The following is a 15,788-nucleotide window of genomic DNA, read 5'->3' as shown; positions in this document are numbered from 1 at the left end:
TGGGCTCTGGTGCTCGCCGTTTTCCCGGCCGCTCCGAGCTCTCCGCGCGCGTGGCGCCTGCGTGACCGTGACCGTGGCTGAGGCCGCACGCGGAGTCTCGTCTGCTGGTCTGGTGCTCGTCAGATAACACCGCCAATTTCTTTTTTCTTTTCTTTTTTTTTTTCTCTCTCTCTTTTTTTTTTTATTGTTGGGGGTTCATTGAGGGTACAATAAGCCAGGTTACACTGATTGCATTTGTTAGGTAAAGTCCCTCTTGCAATCACGTCTTGCCCCCAGAAGGTGTGGCACACACCAAGGCCCCACCCCCCTCCCTCCTTCCCTCTCTCTGCTTTTCCTCCCCACCTCCCTCCCATGACCTTAACTGTCATTAATTGTCCTCATATCAAAATTGAGTACATAGGATTCATGCTTCTCCATTCTTGTGATGCTTTACTAAGAATAATGTCTTCCACTTCCATCCAGGTTAATAGGAAGGATGTAAAGTCTCCATTTTTTAAAATAGCTGAATAGTATTCCATGGTATACATATACCACAGCTTGTTAATCCATTCCTGGGTTGGTGGGCATTTAGGCTGTTTCCACATTTAACACCGTCAATTTCTTTAAAATAGTCCAGAGACGCGCCGCTGTGGAAAATAATGATCTAATTTGTAAGACGCAGCCATCTCCCTTTTTAACTATTGGACGTGATTTATAAACGCTTTTGCACGCAGGGTTTACGGGCTGAAGAGGAGCAGTGGCTTTCTAGGGCCCTGTACGGGGAGAAGGTGAACGACGGCCCAGAGCTTCCCTCCGCCTGCACCTCCCCCACCCCCCAGCTTCCAGATTCTTTTTTTTTTTAAGTTTTGAAATAAACTTTTAATCACTACTATAAATGGGAAACTACTTAATACCAGAAATAGAACAAAATCATAAAATAAATACAAAGAAACTAAAACATTAATAAGGTCTAGCTAGAAGTGTTGCCTGTGATGGCTTGAGCTTGAGGTTCACTGTTCAAACTGAAGATTGTGGACAGCACTGGCATGCCTGCAGTCCCAGCTACTTGGGAGACTGAGGCAGGAGTTCAGATCCAACCTAGTCAACATTGTAAGACCATTTCTTTTTTTTTTTTTTGAGACGGAGTCTCACTTTGTCACCCTTGGTAGAGTGCTATGGCATCACAGCTCACAGCAACCTCCAACTCTTGGGTTTAAGAGATTCTCTTGCCTCAGCTTGCCAAGTAGCTGGGACTACAGAGCTTCCAGATTCTTACACGATGCTTGTTGGGGCTTAGAAAACAAAACTGCAAAATGAAGCCCTCACTTACAGCTTCAGAAGTAGAAGATTCCTTCTGATCTCCTGCCTCCTGCCCCTGGCCCCTAGTCCTCTGCGGCTAGCTGTAGAAACTAGAATCTGTCCCCCCAAAGCAGGTCATAGAAACCAAAATGCCTTTCCCCCAACGCCAGCCATAAAATCTAAACATATCACTCTTACCTCCCCACCACCACCTTTCTGTGTAAAAACTATCCATAAAGACATTCACTGACCTGCCTTGTTGTGTAGGCACTCTTCATATACATGTTTTTACAGGCAGAGTCTCACTTTATTGTCCTGGTAGAGTGCTGTAGCGTCACAGCTCACAGCAACCTCCGGCTCTTGGGCTTAGGTGATTCTCTTGCCTCAGCCTCTCCAGTAGCTGGGACTACAGGCGCCCGCCACAACGTCAGGCTATTTTTTGTTGCAGTTTGGCCCGGCCAGGTTTGAACCTGCCACCCTCAGTATATGGGACCGGCGCCCTGCCAACTGAGCCACAGGCGCCGCCCAGAGGCCCTCTTTCTAGAGTTATGCCCACCCGGAAGGAAAAAGTGTTGCCAAGAGAGGCCAAGAAGAATCTGGACAGGCATTGCTGGGTTTCCCCGGCTCGGTCTATTACCGTTAGATCATACCCTTTTGGTCCAATCATAGCGCTCCACGACCGTTCATCCTTTGTTGAACCGAAGCATAAAAATGGACAGTTTGCTGTCTGTCTTTGGCTCTTCATTCTTAAGGTTTCTCATGTCACATAAACTATGATAAAATAAATTCATATGCTTTTTCTCCTATTAATTTGCCTTATGTCAGTTTATTTTCAGCAAAACTTCAGAGGGCAAAAACGTTTTCCCATGGCCCCTACATGTTCCATTCCAGGTTCTGCAGACGCCAAGCCACTTTTATTTCCTGGGCCTGGCTCCATCGCTGCTAATAGACGATTCTTCTTAGAACTGGAATTGTCAGGTTGTTTGGCTCCCTTCCTATGGCCCTTGAGATTTTTGATACAGAGGCTTCCTTTTCTCCGTTTTGCAGAAGTAAAAACCTTTCTACGGAAATGGGGTGGGGGAAAAGGATAGAGAACACATTTAATTTAGAAGACTAGATAGATCTTTAGGAGGATCTATCAAAAGACAAAATTACAACAAATTTAAAGATCTCAATTGGCTTTATTGTGATTCTAGAATTGGGCAATACTTCATTCTGTAAAATAGAGTGTTTCTGTGAGCTGAGCAAAGGGGATTGGTTTTAAAGACGAAAGAGAAGGAAGAAAGCAGGACCAAAAACATAAAGCAGGTTTTTCATTTCAAAGTTACTTTCCTTGCAAGGCAGGTTCTTTGTTTTATTGTGCTTCCCAGATATCACATTTTTTACAAATGGAAAGTTTGGTCAAGTGCAACAGCTTGAGCCTATAGTCCGAGCTCCTCGGGAGCTGAGGCAGGAGGATTGCTTAAGCCCATGAATTTGAGAGTTTGAGGTTGCTGTGAGCTCCAGTGACACCACTACACTCTAGCCAGAGCAGCAGAGGGAGACTCTATCTCTTCCTCCCCCCAAAAGGTTATAAAACAATACAGCAAACTTCATTGTCTTATTTAAGAAATTGTGGCAGCCACCCCAGCCTTCAGCAACCACTACTCTGATAAATCACTAGCTATCAATGTGGAGGTGAGACTTTCCCACAACAAATAGATTATTGCTTGCTGAAGGACCAGGTGACTGTTAATATTTAAGGTATGTACATTTAAAAATACATAATTATATTGCATACTTAATAGACTACATTGTAGTGTAAACATTAACTTTTTTTTTAAGAGATAAGGCCTCAATTGCCCAGGCTAGAGTACAGTGGTGCAATCATAGCTTGCTGCACAGTCTTGAACTCGTGGACTCAAATGACCTCCTACCTCAACCTCCTGTGTAGCCGGGACTACAGGTGCAGGCTGCTATGCCTAGCTAATTTAGAACATTTTTAAAGATATGGGGTCTTACTATGTTGTCCAGGTTGTTCTCTAACTCCCGGCCTGAATGAAGTGGTGCTCTCACCTCTGAGTAGGCCTTCTGAATAGCTGGGATTACAGATCTGAGCCATCATGTCTCATAGCACTAACTTTTTTTGAGGCAGAGCCTTAAGCTATCGCCCTGGGTACAGTGCTGTGGCGTCACAGCTCACAGCTACCTCCAACTCCTGGGCTTAAGCGATTCTCTTGCCTCAGCCTCCCAAGTAGCTGGGACTACACATGCCTGCCACAATGCCCTGCTATTTTTTGGTTGTAGTTGTCATTGTTGTTTGGCATGCCTGGGCTGGCGCCTTAGCTGCTTGAGCTACAGGTGCTGAGCCAACATTAACTTTTACATGCACTGAGAAACCAAACAATTTATGTGAACTTCATTGAGATATTCACTTTATTGAGGTGGTTGCCAACCAAATCTGTAACATTGCTGAGAAATGCCTGTGTACAAATGGCAAATGAGCACATGAAAAAGTGCTCTACATTATATGTCATCAGGGAAATGCATATTCAGACAACAGTGAGATACTACTATACACCTATTAGAATGGCTAAATCCAAAACTGATATCATATGCCAGCAAGGATGGAGAGCTTCAGGAAATCTCATTCAGTACTGGGGGGAATTCAAAATAGCACAGCCACTTTGGAAGACAGTTTGGCAGTTTCTTAAAAAGTAAACATGGTCAGGTTGGGTTTGGAGGCTCATGCCTGTAACCCCAGCACTTTAGGAGGCTGAGGTAGGAAGATTGCTTGAGCCCAGGAGTTCAAGACCAGCTCAGGCAACATAGCAAGACTCCTGCTCTATAAAAAATATAAATAAAGTCTCAGCGCCCATAGCACAGTGGTTCTAGTGTCAGCCACATACACAAAGGCTGGCAGATTCGAACCCAGCCTAGGCCTGACAAACAACAGTGACAACTACAACAGAAAAATAGCCAGGCATTGTGGTGGGCACCTGTAGTCCCAGCTACTTGGGAGGCTGAGGCAAGAGAATCACTTAAGCCCAAGAGTTTGAGGTTGCTGTGAGCTGTGATGTCACAGTACTCTACCAACGGTGACATATATTAAGACTCTGTCTCAAAAAGAAAAAAAAATATATAAATAATAAAACTTAACTGGGTGTTATGGTGCATACTTGTATTCTTAGCTACTTGGTAGGCTAAGGCAGGAGGATTGCTGGAGCCCAGGAGTTTAAGCCTGCAGTGAGCTGTGTTACTGCATTCTAGCCTGGGCAACAGAGCAAAAGTGTGTCTTTAAAAAAAAAAAAAAGTGAAGATCATCTTACCACACGATCTAGCAATTGTACTTGTTGGTATTTACCCAAATGAACGACAAACTTATATTTACTCCAAAACCTGCACATGCTTTATTCATAGTTGCCAAAACCTGGAAACCACCAAGATGTTTTTTTCAATAGGTTAATGGATAAACAAACCGTAATATATTCATGTAATGATTATTATTCAGTGTTCAAAACCAATAAGCTATCAAACTGTGAAAAGACATGGAGGAAGTGCAAATGCAGGTTTAGGTGTGAGAAGCCAGCCTGCAATGGCCACATGCCACGTGACTCCGTCAACATCATGAACAGGCTGAATTAGGAAGATAATAAAAGATCCATGGTTTCTAAGGAACTGGGGGGGAAGGAGGGAGGGAAGGAGGAATAGGTTGGGCACAGGAGGTTTTTAAGGCAGTGAAACTATTCCGATACTGCAATAGTGAATACCCACAGAATGTACAACCTCAACAGTGAACCCTAATGTGAGCTATGAGCCTGAGCTAATAATGTCTCAATATTAGCTTATCAGTTATTGCAAATATCCAACACTCATGCAAGATGTTAAAAATATAATAGGGGGCTAGGACGGGTGGGGTGGAGGGTATATAAAAACTTCATAATTTTTATTCCATTTTTTTTGTAAACCCAAAACTGCTCAAAAAATAAGTCTATTAATGAAGAGGAAACAATAGACTGAGGGGGTGTGAGAAGAAGAATGCCAAGGGGAGCATCAAAGGAAGTACAGCCAACACAATTCTGAGTCTTTCTGAGTAACCACAGGGCAGATTTGTGACATGGTGTTTCCTGACACCCAGGAGTCCAGCAGGTGGATTTAAGTTACTGGTCAATTGAACAGCAGGCCAGTGTTCACCATCCTAAAAGTGCTAATGGTATCACAGAGCGCCATCTCAGTGGGAGAGGGGAAGAAGCAAAGGTTTCAAGTGAGTTTAAAGGCTAGAAGTAGAGAAGTGCAGCATTGGAACGGCTTTTCCAGTAAACCTTCTGAAGTTCCAGAGTTGCAGCTAGAGCTGTGGGACGTGAGCAACCGTGAAATAGAACAATTATGAGCTTTGCTGTGCTAGTTTTCTGCCACGTTCACAATGTTTGCTCTGTGTGTGTGTGAGAGAGAGCGAGCCTGAGAGCCCCCAACGCCTGCCTAAGAGTCAGGAAGACCAAGAGGAAAGGAAGGAAGAGGACCTTCACCTTCACTAGTTCTTTGAAGTGGCAGAGTCTTAACCTGACCTGGCTTCTCTTTTCTGTTTATTTCATGGAACTAAACATTTCTTAATCAATATGTCTTTGTACTTAACATTCGTTGAGGCTACTTCCTGCTTGTTCCTCTTTTCAACCTGACACTTAAAAGAAAAACAAGAAAAGGAAAAGAAAATGCCAGGTGGCGCCTGTGGCTTAGTGGGGTAGGGCACCAGCCCCATATACAGAGGGTGGTGGGTTCAAACCTGGCCCCAGCCAAACTGCAATAAAAAAATAGCCGGGCGTTGTGGCAGGCGCCGTAGTTCCAGCTACTCGGGAGGCTGAGGCAAGAGAATCGCCTAAGCCCGGGAGCTGGAGGTTGCTGTGAGCTGTGACGCCACAGTACTCTACCCAGAGTGATAAAGTGAGATTCTGTCTCTACAAAAAAAAGAAAGAAAGAAAGAAAGAAAGAAAATGCTGTTAATACATTCATAATCTTTCCTGTTTTTATGTTGCTGATTTTTTGTTTGTTTGTTTTTTTAATCTAATAAAGCCACTCTTATTTAAAATTTTTCTTTTGGGGGGGGCACCATACACTGGTTTTATAGACCGTTTGACACAGTCTCATCACACTGGCTAACATAGCCTTCCTGGCATTTTCTTAGTTATTGTGTTAAGACATTTACATTCTACATTTACTAAGTTTCACATATACCCTTGTAAGATGCACTGCAGGTGTAATCCCACCAATCACCCTTGTTTGTTTTAAGATAGCACCACAGTGGGTATATTTTTTATTACCTTTTTCCCTTCCTTCTTAATGGTACTGCTGTGCTCCTTGAGATGAAGGGAGTCCACTTCATCCTCTGCCATCCTGCTCGTCACTGGTTTGAAGGCACAGCTCTGGGATTTTAATTCGCCTCAGTCTGAGCTAAGCCAGACATCTTAAGGGAAGTCAAAAGAATAGAGTGACCAATTTTCACCACTTTGTACTTGACAATTTTAGAAGGTAAATGCTACTTTTTGAAGAACAGAAAACACATCAGTGTTGTCTTCTGGAGAACAAGAGGCCCAGGGGAAGACTTGGTTCTTTCAAGCAACCATGTGCTCTTGAGAAAACTTGGCCAAGAGGACTATATATGCAAATGAAGGGATTTTTCCTGCTGAAAGGCAGAGGACTGGACCTTTGTTCTCTGAGAGCTTGTCCAGATTTAAGGTTCTATGAGTCTTAGAAAGAAAAACTACCCAATTGTATTGATAGTTTTCTTTTCTTTTCTTTTCTTTTTTTTTTTTATTAAATCATAGCTGTATACATTAATGTGATCATGGGGCACCGTACACTGATTTTATAGACCGTTTGGTATTGATAGTTTTCAAACCTCTTCAAGGCAGAATTGAGTCATAGCTCCTTTTGAATACTCCCATAGCCCGTGGCACACTATTAGTAATCTTTTTTTTTTTTATGACATCACAGCTCACAGCAACCTCAAACTCTTGGGCTTAAGCAATTCTCTTGCTTCGGACTCCCAAGTAGCTGAGACTAAAGGCGCCCACCACAATGCCTGGCTATTTTTTTGTTGTAGTTGTCATTGTTGTTTGGCAGGCCTGGGTTGGGTTCGAACCTGCCAGCTGTGGTGTATGTGGCTTGCACCCCAGCCGCAGAGCTACAGGCACTGAGCCCACTATTAGTAATCTTAACAGCTAACCTTTACTGAACAATTGCTGAGCCCCTACCTGCCTGGGGACTCAAATGTGTGAGCAGAGGTTATTATGGTAGGAGGCAGGAGGGAGTGGGCCACAGAAGTGGCCAACAACCTATGGGGACTCCTGCATCTGAGGGCAGGCAGCTCCCCTGAGTTAGTGAGCTTCCCCTGGGAGCTATGAGTGGGTGGTAAGGCTTGGAGAGCTTTACATATCCTCTGGCCTTGCACCAGCACATACATGAGGGCAGAGGCAGAGAATTAAATGTCACTGGGAAGAAAGCATTCACAATGTTTCTTCTAATGCATCTACAAGTCTGAGCTGCTGGGCTGCCCTGAGCAGTTTCGATAATGGGTGATAGCCATGTCAGAAAATCATCCATGTGAGGGCAAAAGAGTCAAGTCAGAGGTGGGAGCAGAGGTGGAGGAGGCAGGAGTTTGGGGAAAGATGAGAGGGACTTGGGCAAGCCGCTGCTCTCGTGACAGGCGTATGGGGGGAGAAGGTTGTCTGAAGGGGGTTTGAGTGTTTCCCTGCAGGCTAGAGCGGTAATTCCTCATTCTGGATTTCACTCCCCTGCCCTGAGACCCCTCGGAAATGACTCTTCAAGACTTTTGGTATTCAGACTTTTCTCCCACTGCCATTTGGTGCTAAGAAGGGTCTAGACTGGCAGGAGAAGCTTTTCTCAGTAACCAGAATCAAGCAGCTCTTCAGTCCTTGGTTCTCAAAGGATCTTGCCAGTGGGTGAGAGTCTGCACAATGATGGGCAGCAAAGGCTTGCTGATTGTTGGAAATACAAACCCAACAGTTTCTTCCCTAATAAAAAGAATATGCATTATTAACGGCTGAGAGTTTACAAAGCACTTTCCCATCCACTGTTTCACCTTTGTTGCCAGGATAACCTAATAAACCAGGCATAGTAAACCAGTACAACACCCACTTACGAGGCAGGAAACCCAAGTTCAGTGACCTTCCCTGTGTGCAGAGCTAAGAGGGGCAGGGCTGGGCAAGAACCCAGCTGGGCTCAGCGTGTCTTCATTCTTCCAGGCTCTGTGCCATTCCTGTCTGTCTACCAACAGCAGCAGCTTCAGCCTGCCTCCGCCCTGCCTCCCAATCCCTTTACTATCCTGGATTTGAGCATGAAATTTGGGTTTTCAGGTTTATATGCAGCAGAAAACATCACAACCAGAAAGCCCAACAGCCTTTTTGCATTTTCTGTACATATTTTTGGGGGAAGTAGAGCCTTTTAATGCTTATAAGACCTGGGCTTGGGTGATTTGGGGAGTAATGATTTATTTATCCATTATAAAATCCAGGAAATAAACCACAATATAAATACCTCACCCTTCTCCCTCTGCCATGTTTTATGGTCCAGCTGTCATGGGAAAGCAACTGGAGGGGAGGGATGAATCCTCTGAATACATGGAACTTTATCTTGACACTTCTCCTGACCACATAAAACAAAACACTTCATAACTGTAGAGGCATGTTTGGAACTCTCCCAGCGGATTCAAGGTCAGCATTTGGCCCAGGCCTATCAGCAACCTGCAAAGTTTAGTGGAAGGAACGAATGCTCACAGATTGTTCAGACAATCGAAGCCGCGAGGCTCGGCTAACTTTCGTGTGCAGTTGAAAGCACACATGGTGAGAATAAGATGGAGTCTGTCAGGCGAGGGCAGACATGACACAGCTGGGCTGGTGGGTTTAGGTCCTGCCTGACCTTCACCCCCTGTCTCCCATTCTTACTGTTTTGTAAATTTAGCTCCCACCCTAAAGATGCCTAACTTGAGTAGTTTAGGTGGATTGATTCAGGAAATTAACTTTTGGATTGGAATGTTATTTTGGGTCATGAGTTATGCTGATTATTATTTACTATGGATCATGGGTTCAGCCGATTATTGTTTCAGGTAAGGGTTTAACATGGCCTTTACTTTGAACCCAAATGTATAAAACTGTGATTGTGAAAATGGAAGAACAGAATAGTCTTGGAGAGGCAACTCTCACTGTTCTCCAGAATCCCGACTTTCTGACACATAAAGTTTGGCGGACTTATCCCCATCTCTGCATATTGGCTAGTGACAGGTGGCCAGACCTCTTTACAGAGAGGCAAAGGGGTGAACTCAGGAAGGGAGCCCACATCGTGGGCGGTGTCTGTGTTCATGTGAAGCCAGACAAGTGGCCTGTAAGATGGAGTCTAAGAAGCTAAGCTGACGCAGCACAGCTGCCCTAGTCTGCTCAGCCTTCCCCATGACCTTCTGTGATCATTTAGTTAAGGTTCCCCTGTGATCATGAGGAGATTTACCTTGGGGGACGTAAGGACTGTTTTGAGGGGAAGGCAAGTAAGAAGCAGCCAGCGTAGAAAGAGCTCTTCACCCTCCTCCAACCTGCCTGAAAGCAGGACGTAAATTTCCCTGGTGAAGATGTCCCCCCTCCCTTCTCCTATACCAACCCTTGTACCAGGAGACAGAAAATTGACACTTAAATGGGACTGCACAATCAACTCTCACTAAAATAAGCCCGATATGTCCTTAATTTCCCCCGTATATTTACTTGCCAATAATTTATCAGTCTCAGTTACTTGGGAGGCTGAGGTGGGAGAATTGTTGGAGCCCAGGAGTTGGAGGCCAGACTGGGCAATAAGCAAAACCCTGTCTCTTTAAAAAAGCATGCCTTTTTTCCTATTAATTTTTCTTTTGTCATTTTAATTCATAGGTCCTAGTCACTTAACATAAGAGGGTAAAGGACAGTTTTTTTTTCCTTCCCTGCCAATATGAAGTTTGAATTTACCAAGTGTCTTGGTCTCCCTACAAAATCTGGTTACAGATTTTGTACCTAAATCTACCTCCTCTCTGTTATTTCCATTCCCATGACTGTTGTGGGGTTGGACCAAAGTTCCCTAAAGCCCCTTGGTGCTCCCAGAGCCAGGCTCGCATTCCCTGTTTACTATCTCTCCCCTGCCTCCAGTTCTCTCTCCAGACTCAGGGGTCCCCTGTCCCTGGGCCCCTGATGTCCTTCCCCAGGTCAGACAACAAGGTCACGGACATGGTGCTGTCATGTGCTACTCAGCTCTGCCTTCTGTCCGTAGGCTGTTGCCTGTCCTCGCCTCAGGTACAGCTACTGTTGGCCACTGATGGCTCACAGCTGGGAACAGTTGTGTCCTTTTTCAGAAATTGCCTCTGAGGAAGGACACTGCCTCACCTCATCAGAGGTTTTGTCCCTCCCTAAGGGCAGCCCCAATCCAATGACACCTCTATGCTGGAGGCACAAAGGTCCTTTGTCTCCATTTGGGACATTTCTGTAGGTCTTTGGTGGGCTGAGCCTGTTGTTGCAACTACATCCCTCTACCTAGTTCTGCTTCCATCCCTCTCTGGACTCAACTTTGCTTCCTACTTTGCCAAAACAGTTTCAGAAACGGGGCGGCTTAAAACAACAGACTTTATTCTCTTGTGCTCTGGAGATTACAGGCCTGAAATTCAGTTGTTGGCAGGGCTGTGGTATTGCCAGCAATCCTTTTCCACGCCCATCTCCGGGCTGCTGGTATTCCCAGCAATCCTTGCAGATCCGTGGCTCTGGTCTCTGCCTGCACTGCCGCGCGGTGTTTCCCCTGTCCATGTGTCTGTGTCCAAATTTCCTCTTCTTATGAGGATACCTGTCATAGCGGATTTAGAGCAGCCACCCACTGTAGTCCACCCTAATCCAATGTTAATGCATCTTAAGTCACATCCAAAAGGGGGGATCAGGGACTGACCCCCACCAATGTTTTTTGTATATTCGTTTATGTGGGATGACAAAACATAAAAACAAAGCATTGGTGGAGGTCAGTCCCTGGTCCTTCCAGTGGTATATGACGTCTGCCTCCTCTTGGGAAGACCCTATTTTCAAATAAGACCACAGTCATTGGTGTGGGAGCTAGAACTTCAACCTGTCGCTTGGGGGAGACACAACTGAGCCACAGCACCAACAAATTACTTGCTTGCAAAGCTCCCTCTCAGAGTCTGTCCTCCTGGGAATCCAAACTGCGACATTACTCAAACCCTAGTTCCCTCGTGGTTCTGGATTCTAGATCCACAGCCATGACAAGTCATGAGCCTGTCCCCTTCTCATCAGTGGCCCTCCCTGTTGCAGGGTCCCACCAGGATGTCAACTTCTCTTCCTCCCCCTCCATGACCCTCCTTTCCCCTTTCATGTGTCACACTGACCAGTTGCTCAGGGTGGCCTCTGGGCTGACAGTGACATTATCAGTCAGCAATCACAGACTCTGAGGATGTGGTATGCAACAGCTTGTTGGTACTTACACGTTCCCGATACGTTTGTACCTATATCCACAGTCTGTCTATTGCAGTGGTGTTCAGAAGAGCCTGTGCGTGCACACACTCCCGAGTGAGGGTGAAGGTGGAGGCTGGGAGGGGAAAACAGCTGGGGAGTGCCAAAGCAGAGAGGAAAGAAAGTATTCTTTCATTTAAAGGCACAATTTTTTTTTTAATCCTAAGAGTAATTCATGTTCATTGAAAGGAAATTTGGAAATTAGACACTAATAAACAGAAAACGATCCTGTCCCCAAACTCAATCACTTTAAACATTTCTCTATTTCCTTCTTTTTTGGTTTTATTTTCATCTAGCCAAGATTGTAATTTTTATATTATGCTTTTTCCCATTTAGCCCTATCTCAAAAATCTCACTAACTTTGACTATATAATCCCCGACAAATGGACATGCTGCAATTTATACAACCATTCACCTGCTGTTGAACATTTAGGTTGTTTCTATTTTTTTTCACTACTATTAATGATCTTGTTGTGCATATCAGTGTGCCTAAAGGTTTTTTCTTCATTCAGAATATCAGAATATTATTGAGATTAATATCCATGCCCACAAGTGTTTCCCAATTAGTATTTTTTTTTCTTATTATAAAATAGCACATGATCATTGTGTACATTTTTTTGATGGGGGAAGAAGTTGCCAAGTTCCTTCCTGCCTCAGGACCCTTGTACTCTGTACAGAGAGAATGCTCTTCTCTCCAATTTTCCTGTGGCTGGATCCTTCAATCATTTGGCCTTAGCTGTTACCTCTTCAAAACAGTGTTGATTTTTCTTTTTTTTTGAGACAGAGTTTCTTTTTTCTTTTCTTTCTTTTTTTTTTTTTTGAGACAGAGTTTCACTATGCCACTCTCGGTAGAGTGATGTGGCATCACAGCTCACAGCAACCTCAAACTCTTGGGCTTAAGTGATTCTCTTGCCTCAGCCTCCCAAGTAGTTGGGACTACAGGTGCCTGCCACAATACCTGGCTGTTTTTTGTTGCAGTTGTCATTGTTGTTTAGCTGGCCTGGGGCAGGTTCGAACCTGCCAGCCTCGGAGCATGGCAGGTGTGCTACAGGCTACAGCACCGGGCCAACCACTGTGCTTTGGGCGCCAAGCCAATTGAGACAGAGTTTCACTCTGTCACCCTGGGTAGAGTGCCATGGAGTGATAGCTCACAGCAACCTCAAACTCTTAGGCTCAAGTGATCCCCTTGCCTCAGCCTCCCAAGCAGCTGGGACTACAGGCACCTGCCAGAACACCCAACTATTTTTAGAGCCTGCGTCTTGCTCTTGCTCAGGCTGGTCTTAAACTCCTGAGCTCAAGAGATCCCTCCTCAGCTTCCCAGAGTACTGGGGTTACAGGTGCGAGCCCATGCACCCAGCTAAGATCTTTGACCTTAAATCCAGAGACAGTAGTCAACCCTCTATCAAATTACACTGTTTAAAATTTCTTGTAGTGATCAGTATCTAACTATTTTCTTATACAGCTGTCTTCTATCTCTCCCCAAGGCAGTAGGACAGTGCCTGGCACATAGTAGATGCTTCATAAACGTTTGCAGGATAATGACATGTGGGTTCCAGGCCTGTGTCCCAGTGGTTCTTCCTCCCTCCTTCCTTCCCAGTGGAATCTGAAGCGCTTATGTGTCAAGGAAGCAAGCCTTACCTCTCCTTCCCGACCTTCTCTGAGTTTGCTTTGACCACATACCAGCTGACTCCCTGTAGCAATAGGAGAAAGAATACTGGATTTTCAGAATTTTGCCTGATGGGAAAAAAGGTAGAATGTGAGGCATTGTTCAAGGTATTAAATTGGTGTGGTGACACCTGTAGTTCAGGGGGTAGGATGTTGGCCACATACACTGAGGCTGGCAGGTTGGAACCCAGCCTTGGCCAGCTAAACAACAACAAATAGCTGGGCGTTGTGGCAGGTGCCTGTAGTCATAGCTACTTGGGAGGCTGAGGCAAGAGAATCGTTAAGCCCAAGAGTTTGAGGTTGCTGTGAGCTGCGATGTTATAGCACTCTACGAGGGTGATATAAGTGAGACTGTCTCAAAAAACAAAAACAAATAAATAAATTGGTGTGAGTTTACTGACATATTCAGTATATGCTCTAAGATTAATTAAAAGTTCATTTGTAATTTTAAAGATTACTTAGTTTCTTCCAGTGAGGTTTTGGAGTTGGAGTCATTAATAAACAGGTTTTCTCTTTGTTGAGCTGCTCTGATTATTTCCTTTCCAGGCACGCAGAATGACTTTTAGTCAGGTACACTAAAAATCCATTCTGCATTCTGCTATGACTTTCTGTGTTGTATCAGGTCTGTTCAAAGATAAATACTAAATGAGGTAAGGACTCAATTATAACTGCTTAAATGTTTAAGCAGTATGCTAGTATAATATTTACTAAAAATGTCAAATATTGACTTAAGGTAAAGTAAATATTATTTACATTATCAGTCTAACTGAGCATTTATAGAATTAAATAAAACAGATGGTGATTATGGAAAGATTGAAAAGTACATAAGATGATATTTATGTCTTCCAACCTGAAAATTGGCATCATTAATTAAAAGAAAAAAACATGTTTGGAGGGTTGGGTTTCATCCCTGGTTTTCTTTACCAGAAACGATGTTAGGAAGGCTGTAATGAAAATAGTGACTTCCTTTCAAAATCCTCTGGTAATATTAGATATATGGTAACTCTGTATGTTGAGGACTTTCATGTTTATAAAATTAGGTGACTCTGGCCAGGTGTGGTGGCTCACCCCTGTAATCTCAGCACTCTGGAAGGCTGAGGCAGGTAGATTGCTTGAGCTCAGGAGTTTGAGACCAGCCTGAGGAAGAGTCAGACTCCATCTCTACTAAAAATAGAAAAAATAAAATAAAAAACTAGCCAGGCACCGTGGTGGGTGCCTGTAGTCCCAGCTACTCGGGAGCTGAGACAGGAGGATTGCCTCAAACCCAGGAGTTTGAGGTTGCAGAGAGCTATGATGCCACAGCATGCTACCCAGGGCACAGAGCGAGTTTCTGTTAAAAAAAAAAAAAAAGAATTAGGTGACTTTTTTATCCACATATCTAGGGTCCAGTAATAAAAACCTTGCTTCTTTATTTAAGGTATTTAGAGGATTTTAGCGCTAGGACTATTTAAAGGAATAACTCAGCCAAACTAAAATTTGAAAGTAAATTAGAAAGTCAAGTTGATTGCTGCTGTCAGCAAAGATGACGCGTGGCTGAGATCTCAGTGTTTTGTTTGCCTTGAGATTTGACCAGTGATGCCCACACGTGGCAGAGCCTCTCAGACACTGTCAGGCTGAGGAGCACTGGCCTAATGGATCAATGGTTTTCTGTGGACTCTGTGTTGATGTCTGGTGTGCAGAATCATGCCACATTTTAAGATTTTCATTTTTCTGAGTCATTGCCATCCCAATTCTTCTCTCTTGATCTCAAACTCCTGGCCTGCCTGGGTGCTGGGATCAGAGTGGTGCATTTGAGTGGTCTGCTAACTATCCTCTGGGTGCCACACAGGCTTGCCCTCTGCCCCTTCGATCACGCTGGACACTTGCACAGTCTTCTCTCTGTACACCCCAGTCTTATCCATCTTTCAAGACAGCAGGTCAAACTGGAGATCTCATGAAGCCCTCCTCAGCCCGTGGTGATTTATGCCGTATTTCCCTATCCTTCCCTTGCTGGCCTTGCTGTATTGATTGGGAGAAACACGCGCCATCAATATGTTGAGCCAGTTTCCAATGGCCTCTATGAAGAGCAGCTGCATTCATTCCCTAGGGCTGCTGTGACAGCACCACTGAACTGGGGGTTTGAACAGCAGTGATTTCTTTTATCTTGCAGTTCTGGAGGCCGGAAGTTTAAGAGCAAGGTGTGGGCAGGGCTGGTTCCCTCTGAGGAAGACTTCCTCTGTGAGGATGACTCTGCCAGGCCTCACACCTGACTTCCGGTGGTGCCAGCCATCTTCTGTGATCCTTGTGGACCTCAACTCGCTGTGTGCCTCCAGCTTCACATGTGTTCTCTGT

The sequence above is a fragment of the Nycticebus coucang genome, chromosome 5, assembly GCF_027406575.1.
Source record: "Nycticebus coucang isolate mNycCou1 chromosome 5, mNycCou1.pri, whole genome shotgun sequence".
In the NCBI taxonomy this organism is placed as follows: domain Eukaryota; kingdom Metazoa; phylum Chordata; class Mammalia; order Primates; family Lorisidae; genus Nycticebus; species Nycticebus coucang.
This window is presented reverse-complemented; position numbering follows the sequence as displayed.